Here is a 15,862-nt window from a genome sequence, read left to right as displayed (position 1 = left end):
GTGCTACTTTTTTATCCTGTGCCTGCAGCTTTCTTCAAAGTCATTCTCTTATTTTAATCCATTTCAATTATCAGTTAGTGAAGCTCTGCATCTTGACACTGGCGGCCATCTTGGAGCTTATATTTGTTATGTAACTTTTAAACTGTGCAAAAAAACGGCAAAAATGTAACACTTCACTATCTATTATGTGAGCTAAACTTGAGTGCATGGTACAGCTGTCAAAAAAGCAAGTTAACATCACAGATCTGTGGAAGTGCCCTACTTCTATCACAGGAGGCAACAGTGACATGCAGTGGGGTCAGTCGCTGGTATCAAAGCCCCATAAAAATATGTATGAACCCGATAGAGGTTCAATTGTTGGATACTTAAGAGTCTGCATAAACATTCAGGAATACACATACACACACTCATAGACACACAAAAACATTCAAAGGCACACACAAACTCACAGACATACAGAAATATGAAGACACACAGAAACGTACTCACAATCAAGAAATACAGAAATACTCACACACACTCAAAAAACCTCAGACACACAGAAACACTCCTGAGACACATACACATTAAAAGACACAAAACAATCAGTAACATACAAAGACTCAGATACACACACACACACAAAGAAACAGACTAAAAGAAAAAATAGCTATACTGCATATATAGAAGTACAATAATATGCACTCACTGGATATATAGCAAATTTTAAATCAAATGTTATTGTTTATTATTTTGTTTTCTACAAATCCAGGAAGTGCCTACCGTGCATCTGTACTATGCTTTATAGTTTATACTGCTCGTCTTGTCTGTTGGGATCACTGGATTCATTTGGGATATTTTAGCAAATGCTTAGAATGCTGTTGCTAAGCTTCTTTAAAACATAGTTTTACCATTAAATAAAACTGCAACAATATTTTATCAGTGCCCTTAGGCAACACACTGCTCCTTGTGGTTCACAACACACAGATGCCTAGGGATTCTGGGGAGAAGAAAAATCTAGTTATTTTTATTATTTATTTTTAAACTTCAGTGGAAAGTCTGATTTTGGCTAAGGAATGTGATGTTTCATTATAAGTGATTTGGATTTCAGTTAGACAAATGGATGTGTAAAGAGTAGAATGTATTTCTTGTGGAAATTCCTTTGTGAATAAAATAATCATTGTATTAGAATAAACCGGGAGCCTTCTTTCTCTGGTAAAAATCCTTAGAGTTGTATTAAATGAATGCTCTTCTCTTGAATAAAACTACTTTGTTTTTTCATGCTGTGGAGTCATGTCCCTGATCACCATCACAGCTGTGGCGGCAGTCCTTATTAACCCCTGTGAACTATAAACCGTCAGTTGTGCACAACCCTGCATTTCCTTTTATTCCCTATATTAATTTAAATGGTTTTGCTGAAACATGTTAACATTTTCTAATGTGAAAAGGAAAATGCTGTACATTTGTATGTTTAATAGAACATTTTATTTAGTTTATCACCCTTTCAGAGAAACCTACTAGGCCTTTAGCTAATTTATTGTCTCCTCGATTAACCCATTAGCAAGGGACATGATTTACTTTATTACCAAAACGATGCAAGCGCATATCATGTTATGTTTAAAAAATAAAAAATTAAAGTTATGATTAAACAAAAAAAAAAAATATTCTTCCTACACAATCAGTTAAAATAGTAAATAGTCATTCATGTCATAATACGTAACTATAAAAACATTAAAGTGATAAAGTAATCAGGCAAGCAGCATTGTATTCCAAGCACTGGAAATAACCTCCCACTGCTACTTGTTTATATAGAGCATATTTATATAAATACAAAGACAATGTGTGTGTATGTGTATGTAAACATCTAGTATGTGTGTGTGTATGTATGTGTGTGTATATATATATATATATATATATATATATATATATATATATATATGTGTGTGTGTATGTAAACATCTAGTATGTGTGTGTGTATGTATGTGTGTGTATATATATATATATATATATGTATGTGTGTGTGTGTATGTAAACATCTAGTATGTGTGTGTGTATGAATATATATGTATGTGTGTGTGTATGTAAACATCTAGTATGTGTATGAATGAATGAGTGTGTGTGTATATATATATATATATATATATATATATGTGTGTGTGTGTGTGTGTATGTAAACATCTAGTATGTGTGTGTGTATGTGTATGTGTGTGTATGTCTGTATGTATGCATGTATATATGTGTGTATGTAAACATCTAGTATGTGTGTGTATGTGTGTATGTATGTATGTATGTATGTGTATGTGTGTATGTGTGTGTATATGTATGTGTGTGTATATGTATGTATGTGTGTATATGTGTGTGTGTGTGTGTAAACATCTAGTATGTGTGTGTATGTATGTATGTATGTGTGTATATATGTATGTATGTATATGTGTGCGTATGTAAACATCTAGTATGTGTATGTATGTGTGTGTGTGTATGTATGTATGTATGTATGTGTGTGTATGCATGTGTATGTATGTAAACATATAGTATGTGTGTATGTATGTGTGTGTATGTGTGTGTAAACATCTAGTATGTGTGTATGTATGAATGTGTGTGTATGTGTATATGTAAACATCTAGTATGTGTGTATGTATGTATGTGTGTGTATGTAAGCACTGTGTATATTGTGTGTGTGTGTGTGTTTGTATGTATGAATTAATGAATGTATGTGTGTGTATAAACAACTGGTATGTGTGTGTATGTATGTGTGTGTATATAAGCACTGCGTATATTGTGTGTGTGTTTGTGTGTATGTATGAATTAATGAATGTATGTGTGTATGTATGTGTGTGTGTGTGTATGTATGTATGTATGTATGTATGTGTGTGTGTGTGTGTATGTATGTGTATATATATATATATATGTGTGTGTGTGTTTGTATGTATGAATTAATGAATGTATGTGCGTGTGTGTGTATGTATGTGTGTATGCATGTGTATGTATGTATGTATGCATGTAAACATCTAGTATGTGTGTATGTATGTGTGTATATGTGTGTGTAAACATCTAGTATGTATGTATGTATGTATGTATGTGTGCGTGTGTATGTGTATATGTAAACATCTAGTATGTGTGTATGTATGTATGTGTTTGTGTGTATATAAGCACTGTGTATATTGTGTGTGTGTGTGTGTGTTTGTATGTATGAATTAATGAATGTGTGTGTGTGTGTGTGTATAAACATCTGGTATGTGTGTGTATGTATGTGTGTGTAAATAAGCACTGCGTATATTGTGTGTGTTTGTGTGTATGTATGAATTAATGAATGTATGTATGTATGTATGTATGTATGTGTGTGTATGTATGAATGAATGTATGTATGTATGTATGTATGTATGTATGTATGTGTGTGTGTGTGTGTGTGTATGTGTATGTATGAATTAATGAATGTGTGTATGTATGAATGTATGTATGTATGTGTGTCTATGTATGAATTAATGAATGTATGTATTAATGAATGTATGTATGTATGTATGTATGTGTGTGTGTGTGTGTATGTATGTATGTGTGTATGTGTGTGTGTATATATATATATATATATATATATATATATGTGTGTGTGTATGTGTAAACATCTGGTATGTGTATATATATATATATATATATATATGTGTGTGTGTGTGTGTAAACATCTGGTATGTGTGTGTATATATATATATATATATATATATATATGTGTGTGTGTGTGTGTAAACATCTGGTATGTGTGTGTATATAAGCACTGCGTATATTGTGTCTACATGCAACTTGTTAATGTATAGGATGTAAAGGAAGACTGCTTCTCTTTCGGTTTTAATTTGTAAAAGTCTCCCTAAGGGTGATGGGGGAAACCAGACGTGGACTCCTTGCCCAATGTGCTTAGAGGGATATGGCTGCAGCCCATAAAAGGTTAAAACTATTGTCTGGGTCTGCCGTTTCCCTTGTTCAGAGGAGCACTGCCCGCCGGTACTTCAGGGCTGAACTGACCTTGTTAGGCAGGATCAGACTGATATACTTCAGGAAAGTTTTCCTCTGTGAGAAGCACAATTGGGCAAAAAGAAGCTGCGCCCAGGTGGTAACCGGCCATAGAACAAGCCACTAAGCTGTTGTTCGTTGCTGGCAGATTGCTTCTTTTTCAGTTTCAATAGGATGTAAAGGGCCTGTGGGTGTAACACAACATACTATCTGCAATAAGAGGGATACAAGCATTTGGCAAGGCCAGACAACAGCTTAATTCCCACCAGAACTACTGACAAAAATTGTATTGCAAAGCATCTGAGGCTCTAATCACAGTGAAGGCGTTAAATGTATTTATTTCACTACCAATGGGAGATGAGCAGATCAGCGCTGTGCTCTATTACTTCTCAATGGTTTGCACAATGGCAGTTGCTAGGCACTGACACAGCCTAAGGGATTGCAGCATTGCTCTTTATGCTGCTGCCAGTCGTCACCGCATAGCCTAGGGGGAAAGAAGAAGCCGTTTTCATACATTCATATCATCTACTCAGTATTAAATCCTCCATGACTGATTCATTTGATTAAAAGCCCAATTCTGCCAGACATTGTTAATAAGGGTAATGGTCAGCATTTACATACAGGACCAACCTTCCTAAAGGGATCTGCTTTGTATGTGTTTGTAATCAGATGCAATAAAGCACTCAAAGAGATAATACGACAAGGCTCGACTGATCCCAGAGACATAATAATAACGAGACGTAAGGGGCATAATCATACAATAGTAACAAGCTCTAATTAGATCATTGTTACTCAATTGCTCATTGAGAGCTATGTGTTTAACCCTTGAAAAGGAGTTAAAGTCTGCGCAGGGGTCACAATGCATCTGAGACAATCAGGGGTGGCGTGCACGCACAGCCTCCAATCACCGTAAGTGTTCAGGCTCAGGAACAGCTCCGGAATACACTTGCTGTAAAAGACGTGTCTGAACCATTTGCTGCGGTTCTACACACAGTTACCAGCATGCATTGGTGCAATAATAAAATGCTTCAATTCATTGAGAGGATTTTATTATTCTGTTATTATGTCCCTATAGAAGCTCAGATTTTCTTGTTAAAGAACAAGTTTACAATTGACAATCGCATAAAAAAACAGCCAGTTTGAAGTCTTATATTTTATCCTGATATTCAGACACAGACATTGCTACACCAGTAGAATTCTCACATTTTTTTCAGTTTATTGCCACCACCACTGTTGGAAACACAAGCACTGTACAGGTTACCGTTTATTATAATGACATAATAATGAAAATAATTTGCCATTTCAGGATGAGTTTATCTGTTGTGCAAGACAATCTGCAATTTCTAAACTCTGTACATCCAAAACAGTTACAAATATTTTAAGGATCAATTACATGCATGGACAGATTTCATGTTCATTTTTACTTTAAATGGAAATTCTAACCCAAAAGTTAATTTGTCAGAGCACGTAATGTTTGCATTATTGACCCTAGATAATGTGTTTACCACTACAAATGACTTAAACACATAGGTAAAGTCACACATGAGAGCCACAAACATTGCAGCTCCCAAGCAGGACATAGCCAATCAAAAGAAACAGTTCAACATATTCAACTGTTCAACAGTTCTGTGCTGTTCAGGACTTTACTTACCTAAGTGTTTATTTATCCCTTGTAGATGTTCAAAACATAGGGCCCATGATCTAAAGCTCTCTACTCAGATGAGATGATATAAAATGAGCCTCCAGCACTGCAAGATCTCTCACAAGATTCTAAAAAGACAGATTTTGCTTTACCTCTCTAAGGGGCATTTCCTGCATTTCTGGATGTGAAGGAGAGACACACCTAGTATAATATAGAACTGCATGACATGAGAGTTCTGCTGCATTTACACTTTGTGCTTTGAATTTTATATTATGTTTGATTTCAGATTATGTCCTTTACGTTTTATTACATTTCAGCTTCACAGTTTCTTTTTTTTTTGCAATTTAATGCGTTTACATTCTGCATACAGCAGTACTTTTAGAATTGTAATTTTACTAATTCTGATTATGCTTTGAAAGTGTCTGTGAAACTAACAATTTAGGATCACATTTTGTATATTCCTGTGTATATTTTACAAATTGCAGTGCACTTTGTATTTGTCCTATGTGAAATGAGCCTGACAGTTACAGAAAGTGTGAGTTTCCAGGTCGTGTCTAAATTTCTCTTCTAAGCACTTTACACCTGCAGCTGTATGCAGATGAGGTTTGCTAAACATTCACAATACACTTATTTACCTGACAGAAAAGTATTATATACTAAACTAGAGGCCATTGCAATTTAAACTGTAGTGAAAACATCTCAATTTCATTTACATTTGCTGTGAACTGAGAATTTATAGCAGTGTCAGAAGCTCCCCTGTTAACTTAACTCTCCCCTGTGAAATTATCTGTTCCAGAGAACCTCATTAATTTCTATGGGAGTCAGCTTTTATTTTTGAGACTTCCAGGTTCCACGCCTTTCTTAGAGAATTCTGGCAGTTCAGACCCTGTGAAATCGGCATTATAATTTTTCTCCATGCTGGAGAATATTTGCTCATCGGGCCAAAGGTAAAGTGGCATAAAACCAATTTTTTTTTCTTTCATGATTCAGGTAGACCATACAATTTTAAACAACTTTCCAATTTAATTCTATTATCTAATTTGTTTTGTTTCGTTGGTATTTAATTTGAAAATGATATCTAGGTAGGCTCAGGAGCTGCTGATTGGTGGTTCATGTTATTGGCTCATTGGGTGATCAGCTAGCTCCCAGTAGTCCACTGCTTCTTCTTCAACAAAGGATACAAAAAAGAATTAAACAAAATGGATAATATAAGTAAATTTGAAAGTCGTTTAAAATTATTCTCTATCTGAATAATGAAAGAAATATGTTGGGTTTCATGTTTCTTAAACTTGGATCAGTAGTACAAAATGTATGCTCTAACAAATTAGAGTATGGGATTTTTGCAAAATGCATCATTTAAGAAATATAGGGGGAATGGGCAATTCCTTAGCAAAGAGTCTTGCAACATTATGTTCAATGGGGATAAAAACCGTGGTCTTAAAGGGACAGTAAACACCTTGAGGCTTTGTATAAAATGTTTAGCTATACGTAATGAAACAACTTTGCAATATATGTTCACTATTTATTTTGACCCCTATTGATGTAATTTAGCTCAGAAAATTGAAGAAAAAAAAAGTGTCTAATTTTAACAATTTGGAATGTACTATGCTGACTTCTCATGGATAGCTCTGCTACATATCTGTCCCTGGTTGGCTTTATCAGATAACAACTGCAAAATAATTAACTTTATAATTAAATTTATGACTGTGACTAGCCTTGTTGTCTGCGGACTAAAGCCTAGATTGGCTCCTCCAAATAAGGCAAATGGTGGGTGGGGTTTGTCTATTGATAAACAACTGCAGTATAAAGGATGTTATTAGATGCTTAGATACAAGTGCAGAAAAGAGTTCTGAACAAGAATCATCATGAGATCGAATCTGATGGGGAAGTTATTACATTAGTGCCTTATAGAGAAGAACCTCAAAAGGTTACCACGACAACACCTAAACGAAAGATTCTACTATACTGTAAGCAGCACAGAAGAAGATACCTGCCCAGAACAGGCTCTCCTGACACTGTGCGGCCCTTACCTCATAGTGATTGAGATACTGAAGTGTAAGTCATTGGTGTACCAGCTGACTTTTATCTATATGTTTAATCCCTTTGCAGGGGTTAAAGGGACAGTAAAGTCATAATTAGACATTTATGACTTAGAACAAACAATTTTAAACAACTTTCAAATGTACGTCTATCATTTAATTTGCTTCCTTCTCTTGTTATCCTTAGCTGAAAGGTTTATCTAGGAAAGCTCAGGAGCAGCAAAGAACCTAGGTTCTAGCTGGTGATTGGTGGCTCCATATATATATACCGATTGTCATTGGCTCACCCATTTGTTCAGTTAGCAACCAGTAGTGCATTGCTGCTCCTTCAACAAATGATGTCAAGAGAATAAAGCAAATTTGATAGTAGAAGTAAACTGGAAAGTTGTTTAAAATTGTATGTTCTACCTAAATCATGAAAGAAATGTTTGAGTTTCATGTCCCTTTAAGCACATTGTTATAATATACAACCAATAGTAAAATAATAAGATGCTCTAACATAAGCATTTACATTTTTCCCTTTTGTATCCCTTTAATTCAGGGCTGGACTGTGCTTTATAGGCAAGACAAGACTGATACAACACATTAAAGACCCATTTTTTATACTCAAAAGAGAAACAACTTCATGGCTGTAGCTATCGGAATTTTGTATTTAGCTGAGCCAGTCAATAAGTCATCTTTTTATGATGGTCCTTTCAAGATAATACGGTAGATTTATCATACGTTGAGCAGACATGATTCGCTATAGCGAATCATGTCTACTCAACATCGCTGTCCACAATTATCATTGCACAAGCATTTCTAGTGATATACTTGTGCAATGCCGCCCCTGCTCACTGGCCACCAATCAGCCACTAGCAGGGGCTGTCGTCCTGATCGCATCAGGATGGATTTCAATCCGTCACCTAAAAGGTGGACGGACAGGTTAAGGAGCAGTGGTCTTATGACCGCTGCTTAACTTCTGTTTCAGGTGAGGCTGAAATGATAGTCCCCCGAAGCAGCATTCGCTACTTCATAAATGGAGCCCAATTCCTCTTTTTAGTGCGCTAAATGAGGGAGATGGGGTGCACTAGGTAAGCCAACATCATAACTGCCATTTGCCTGCCCTAACAATTGTGGATCTACTCCACTAAACAGTCTAAAAATATATAACTAGTAACTATAATCTAAAAGGATAACATATTCTGTATTAAGCAACAAAGCTAACACAAAGAATAACTAAACACATTTGTGAGTCAAAGCAGAACGTTATCATTAAATGATGCAAACGCGCATTATAGCACTTAAGTAAATAAATGCAAACAATTACAATCTAAATGCTACGCTGCAAGATTGTTTTGATAAAATATTGTAGCTTTCTGCATGAATAATTTGCACACTAATGGCATGAGCTGCGTGCAGCAAAAATAAGCATTTATTCAGTAGAGCGAGTTATTTCCGGGATAATATATTAACAGCAAGATATATGGTATCTCAATGTGCTGAGACATTATTTTGTAGCATTTTATTGTCACACATTTGATACATAAGAGTTAAACAAAAGTCTTCCTTAAATCCAAGTTTTCAATCTAAAATACTTTAGATCAGCTTGAATGGCTTCCAGAAACTTAATTTGAGCAAAGTTGATTAGGTTTTTGGAACATAACTGGGCCAATGAGTTATAGAACCTTGCCAAGATTTCGGGCTTCCTTAGGGCTAAGTCAGCAGACTTCAAGTTACTTCAATGGTTTGTCCTTTACGTTAAACATGACAAGCACATTCAAAGCACAGCATTCTGCTTGGGGAAAAAGCTATTCAAATATTATTTTTTTTCTAAGGTTCATAAAGTGAGTTCACTCTGATGTAGGCAAACTAATGCCGCTGCCAGTTTTTGTAAAGCCCTCAAACTAAGGATGTTTTTTGTTTTCTTTGTACATTTTATTAACCCCTTCAGAAAGGAGTCAACTGTCTAACTTCCAAAGGTAAACATCCAGCCAAACTGGATGTCAAATGATTGGCACTGCGATCATGTGACTCTAAACTATGCTGATTGGTTCCTGGGGGACTCCCTGCATTGCTAGGCGAATCCCCAAGTCTGATCCACAGGAGCATTCACAAGGAGGGGAGCAGGACACCTCAAAAGTTATGATGTTCCATGCCGTGCTAAATGCGTTAAAGCCCAGCGATTTTAGTGCGGCATGGAATATCCTAACGGTGTCTAGGGGTTAAGTGCTAAAAAAAAAAAAATCAAAACTATGTGAAATTTAAATTTCAGCTTCTATAAAGTTTTGTTAAAACACACTAGTTTTTTATGTATCGTCTTTTGAGCTCAATGGCAGAACTGAGTAGTATTTTTTCTCTCTCACATTATACAAGAACCACTACCTTAATGATATCCTTGATTTTGCCTACTGGCCTGCAAAGCTTTAAATATTTCCATCTGACCCTGTACAGAAAAAATTTGCCCACCATCTGCACTAGAATTTGGTTGTAAACCCCAACTGTAAGCAGCAGTGGGTGTTTTTAAAGGGATAGGAAAGTCACAATTAAACTTGCATAAATCAGATAGAGTGTAATTTAAAGGGACAGGAAACCCAATTTTTTTTCTTTCATGATTTAGAAAGAACATGCCATTTTAAACAACTTTCCAATTTACTTCTATTATCTAATTTGCTTCATTCTCTTGATAACATTTGTTGAAAAGCATATCTAGATATGCTCAGACGTTGCTTATTGGTGGCTGCACATAGATGCCTCGTGTGATTGGCTCACTCATGTTCATTGATATTTCTTCAACAAAGGATAAAGAAAGAATGAAGATTAATTTGCTAATAGAAGTAAACTGGAAAGTTGTTTAAAATTGTATGTTCTTTGGCATTGTTACTTTATAAGGTCAGTCAGCCATGAGATAAAAAACATTTGCAGTCTTTCAAAAGATTATCATACCAGTAAAGTCTGAATGTTATTAGATCAGATTAACACCTTGTTTCGTACAATTGTTTTTCAACAATCCAACTCCACCCTCCTTATTGGGAGGAGCCATCAGAGACTTGAGTCTGAAGAATACAGGACTTGCCACTATCATTGTGTTAACAAAATCTCCATTGTTTGGTATTAGCATTAAAGGGACACTGAACCCACATTTTTTCTTTTGTGATTCAGATAGAGCATGACATTTTAAGCAACTTTCGAATTTACTCCTATTATCAAATTTTCTTCATTCTCTTGGTATCTTTATTTGAAATGCAAGGATGTAAGTTTAGATGCCGGCCCATTTTTGGTGAACAACCTGGGTTGTCCTTTCTGATTGGTGGATAAATTCATCCACCAATCAAAAAGTGCTGTCCAGAGTACTAAACCAAAAAAAAGCTTAGATGCCTTCTTTTTCAAATAAAGATAGCAAGAGAACAAAGAAAAAATGCTAATAGGAGTAAATTAGAAAGTTGCTTAAAATTGCATGCTCTATCTGAATCACAAAAGAAAAAATTTGGGTTCAGTGTCCCTTTAATAATAGTAACAAACTGCAAATAAGGGGGGGGGTGGCAAGATTAGGCTTGTGAAGCCTGCCATGTGCTCTTTCAGTTTTCAGGGTTTGTAAATGCACGATATTCAGACTTAAATTACAGGGGAGAAATGGGGGCAAAATAAATAATGGAAGTAAACTACAAAGTTGTTATATAGAGGTGTTTTTTTTTTATTTAAGTTTTTTGTCCTGTAACATTTTAAAGGTGTTTTGTGACAATCAGTAGCTTGTTCTATGGGCTAAGAAGTGATCAGATGCTGGAGAGATGTGTAGTGGAGCTGATTTTGCAACACGTAGGATTATCTGTGATGATGGATGGGGATAAATGTTTATCAATTTCACAATTTTCGAATTCGGATGCTGTGACGAGTCCCCCCCCCCAAGATATTAGATCCACTAACAGATTTTTTAGTGAATAAATAGTAATAATGCTAATAATAAATTGATTTAAACTACACGTGTGCATTTGTACTTTTTGGGAGAATAATAATAGGGAAGGCAGCGTCAATCAGCTATTTTTGGAGCTGGATTTTTTCTTGTGAAAGCGAAACGCGCTAAGATCTGGATTTGCACAAATCTTTTGTGTGTTGCATTATCACATGAAGAAATCCGGCTCCGAAAAGAGCTGAATGTCGCTACCGATGTCGTCTTCTCCATTAGTTTCCTCCCAAAAAATACAAATGCACGTCTACTGAATACTACTTAGAAATGGAGGCAACTATGAAATAACAGAAATTCACAAAAAATCATTTCTAAAAAAAATACTTTAAAAAAAAATTCACTCAAAAAATGCAGCTAAAAATGTTCAAGCAAAATACAACATTAATTGGACAGTAAAGTCAGAATTAAACTTTAAAGCTTCAGATTGCATGCTCTTTTATCTCATTTACTTTTGTTCACTTGGTACCCTTTGTTAAAAAGAATACCTAGGTAGGCTGAAAAACAGCAAATGCTGATTGGTGGCTGCACATTTATGCCTTTTGTCACTGGCTCAACAGATATGTTTAGCTACCTCCCGGTAGTTCATTACTGCTCCTTCAACAAAAGGATAACAGAGAATGAAGTAAATTTGATAATAGAAGTAAATTGGAAAGTTAAAATCCTATGCTCTATCTAGATGATTCTGAAAGGAAACTTTTGGGTTTCATGTGACATGGCGTGGCATTATGGAACATTTTGCATAGTGCAAATGCACAATAACAGGCATAAACACTCTGATGTATTAATCTTAAAATGACTATAACATACATAAATACATACTGGAACATACCACTTGAGAACACCAAGGATTATCTTAAAGGGACATGAAACGCAAATATTTTGTTTCATGATTCAGAAAGAGCATTCACGGTTAAACAACTTTCCAATTAACGTCTATTGTCTAATTTGCTTAATTCTCTTGATATCATGTGTTGAAAAGCATTTCTAAATAGACTCAAAAGCTGCTGATTGGTGGATGCTATTCCTTCAACAAAGGATACCTAAAGAATGAAGCAAATTAGGTAATAGAAGTAAATTGGAATGTTGTTTAAAATTGTATTCTCTATCTGAATCATAAAAAATGGGTTACATGTCCCTTTAAGCAGGACTGAAACCAACCAGACATCCCAATGCACAATAAGGAAAAATGTGTTCATGGATAAAATAGCTTTTAAGCTGAAACACAATTTCACTGAAATCATTAAATGTTACTTGATCAGTAACCACAAATCAATAAGTCCTTTCTACTTCTTAAGGACCTTTGCATGGATTGTAACCTCAATACAGTTATGTGACAGTCTTATAATGAAAGTATGAAAAATACAATGAGCAAATGATGTCAAGATAGACCCATTCTCACCTCTGTTACAATTGCTTAAGACTGCAGTAGCTATTGCCAAGGTCAATCTGCAATTCCTATGTATCTATACTGGATAATGGATAATATTCTACATAAACATGAGTTCCTCAAAAGGGAGTAATACAGATGCTCAATTGTAATAATAATAAACTTCAGATACCCTTAAAGTGAAGGTAAAGTTCGCATATTTACTACTATTCAAATGTAACTGGACTAAAAAATAATGTGAGTTTAATTCATCGATTTTGTTAAATTTTGATATTTACCGTTTTATCCGACATTTAAAACTATTTTCTCCGTGTTCTGTAATCTGCCCGTATTTTTTTTTTTTTTCTGCAGCAAGGTCACGTTTTTCTATTAGCCAATGATCTGTCTGGCCTTTAGGCGGTCGTCATTTGACGTCACCGCATAACTATTGGATCTGCGCATGCGTTAGATACACTTCCTGGATCTTATAATCCGTGCTCGTTCAAGATTTGCTCATGCGCAAATCTCCTTCACTCAATCAACTCTGCCGAACGCACTGGGATTAACGCATGCGCTTCAGAATGTTAAAGTTTTTAGTCGCGCAGGCGCAAATTGAGGTTGAGCCGTATTGTGCGCATGCGCAAGATTGACTAACATCGAGAACGCGCATTTACCATACGTATAGAGCGGGTGTCAACGCTCTATACGTAATAGACCAAGAAAGCAGGAAACAACTTGAAGGCGGAGCTTTAATCGGCCGGACACGGACAGATAAAGTATAGATTTTATATTGATATGTAAAGAAATATTACATAAAAACTTAGCGATCATGCTATATTTTGAATAATTAACACTATACTACTTTCATTTCCCGGAAACTTTACCTTCACTTTAATAAAGAGAAAATGTTTTATTACACTGTTGCTATGTGTTTAACCACTGCATAGTTACAGTTAGTTTCAAAGCAGCAATGCACTGCTCGGAATAATCAGAACACATCTTTCAAGCCAATGATAAGGGACATATGTGTGTAGCAGCCAATCACCAGCTAGCTCCTTGTAGCATATTGACTCTCCTGAGACTACTTAGGTATGCTTTTTAACAAAGGATACAAAGAAACAATGTAAATTTGATAATAGAAGTAAAGCAAAAAGTATCTAAACATTGTATGCTCTATCTGTATCATGGATGTTTAGTTTTAACTCTCATGTTCCCTTTAAGGCTTCAGTCTGCCAGAGCAGTTTTTTACCTTTGCATAGTACTTGATTTTTTAAAGGGATAGGAAAGTCAAATTTAAACTTGCATGAGTCAGATAGAGCATGTCATTTTAAGACACTTTTAAATTCACTTTTATTTTCAAATGTGCTTCGTTCTCTTGTTATTCCTTGTTGAAAATTAATACGCACATATCCTACACCAGTGGGAGCTGCTGCTAATTGGTGCTGCACACATTTGTCTCTTGTGATTGGCTAAATAGATATTTTCAGCTTCCTGTCAGTAGTGCAATGCTGTCCCTTCAGCAATGAATAACAAGAGAATGAAGAAAATTTGATAATAGAATTAAATTGGAAAGTTGTTCTATCTGAATCCTAAAAAAACATTTTGGTGTTCACTATCCCTTTAAGCATAAAATCCCTCTATATGCTTTAACTTATATTAATTTATTATTCTTTTCCATCTTAAAGTGAAAGTAAATCCTAGTGTTTTACGAACGCTAGGATTTACTATTGAAACAAATAAAGGGCACTTTCATTCATGAAGTATAAGATACTTCATGTAGAAAGCTCCTTTATTTGATTCAATCGATCGCCGTTTTTAGTTGCTTTGGCAGCCCACGGCGAAATTCTTTTTTGGCTAAGTTGTGGCGTTTTCATCTCTTAGCCAATAGCCGTGCGGTAAATCCCGCTTGGCGCCTATGGGAGCCGGATTTACCGCACTGCTATTGGCTAAGGGGTGAAAACGTCACCTCTTAGCCAAAAAATATTTTAGCCGTGGGCTACTGTAGCAGCTAAGAACGGTGACCGATTGAATCAAATAAAGGAGCTTTCTACATGAAGTATCTTATACTTCATGAATGAAAGTGCCCTTTATTTGTTTCAATAGTCAATCCTAGCGTTTGTAAAAAAGTGCATGTTTATTTAGTTAAATGCTACAGGTACCCTATGGGAGCTCTCTCTTTCCTCTGTATTTTGTTTTTAATTTTGCTTTTGAGGTCCAATTCTTTACAAAGGTCAGTCAGGGTTAAATAAGTAGGTTTGTGTCTTTAAATTATTTAAATTATGATGAAAGAGTGATGTCACATTAGCACGCACACCCTTGTGGCCTGTGGATTGGTTCCTCATTAATTGTCTTGGGTATAAATTACTTTATTATTTCAATGTATGTTAGCTTGAGAAAGGGGCAGGAAGCCCCAAAACGTTGCTCCAATAAAGGTGTTTTCCTTTCCATGAGAGTGCTACCTTCTTGACCGTTTTTCAATATACACGAATATAGCGCACAATCGTCACTGCCATATACAAGAATATAGCACATAGTTGTTTCAACAGGTTCAAATATTGAATTTAAAGAGGTATTAAAGGGATATTAAACCATATGACATTGTAATATAAAATGTTTAATTATGTTTCACTAAAATAAAAAAATGTTCCACACAGCCTTGTTTGCACACACTCTTTTTTTGCCTGTTTTATCAACCTAAATATTCTTAGCAGAAGAGACAGATAAGGGGAAAGTTTAAGCTCAAACATGACAGCACCCATTACTTTATAGAAACTCGGTGGATTTTGGAAAATCAACAATTTTAATTTAGAGTTAAATTACAAGAAAAGGGGACAAAATAAATAATGAAAGTATATTGCACAACTACACATAATTAATCTGCAGAAAATAGAAGC

The 15,862-nt window shown here is 35.3% G+C and overlaps 1 protein-coding gene across 1 annotated transcript in view; it reads right to left on the bottom strand.

Annotated features, from left to right (window-relative positions):
- Positions 1-15,862, bottom strand: part of SEMA4G (semaphorin 4G) — a 531,345-nt gene that overhangs the window by 322,598 nt on the left and 192,885 nt on the right. The window lies entirely within an intron of this gene.

Source organism: Bombina bombina, chromosome 9 (assembly GCF_027579735.1).
Source record: "Bombina bombina isolate aBomBom1 chromosome 9, aBomBom1.pri, whole genome shotgun sequence".
Taxonomy (NCBI): Eukaryota; Metazoa; Chordata; class Amphibia; order Anura; family Bombinatoridae; genus Bombina; species Bombina bombina.
The sequence above is the reverse complement of the archived record's forward strand: the minus strand, read 5'-3'. Positions and strand labels throughout refer to the sequence as shown.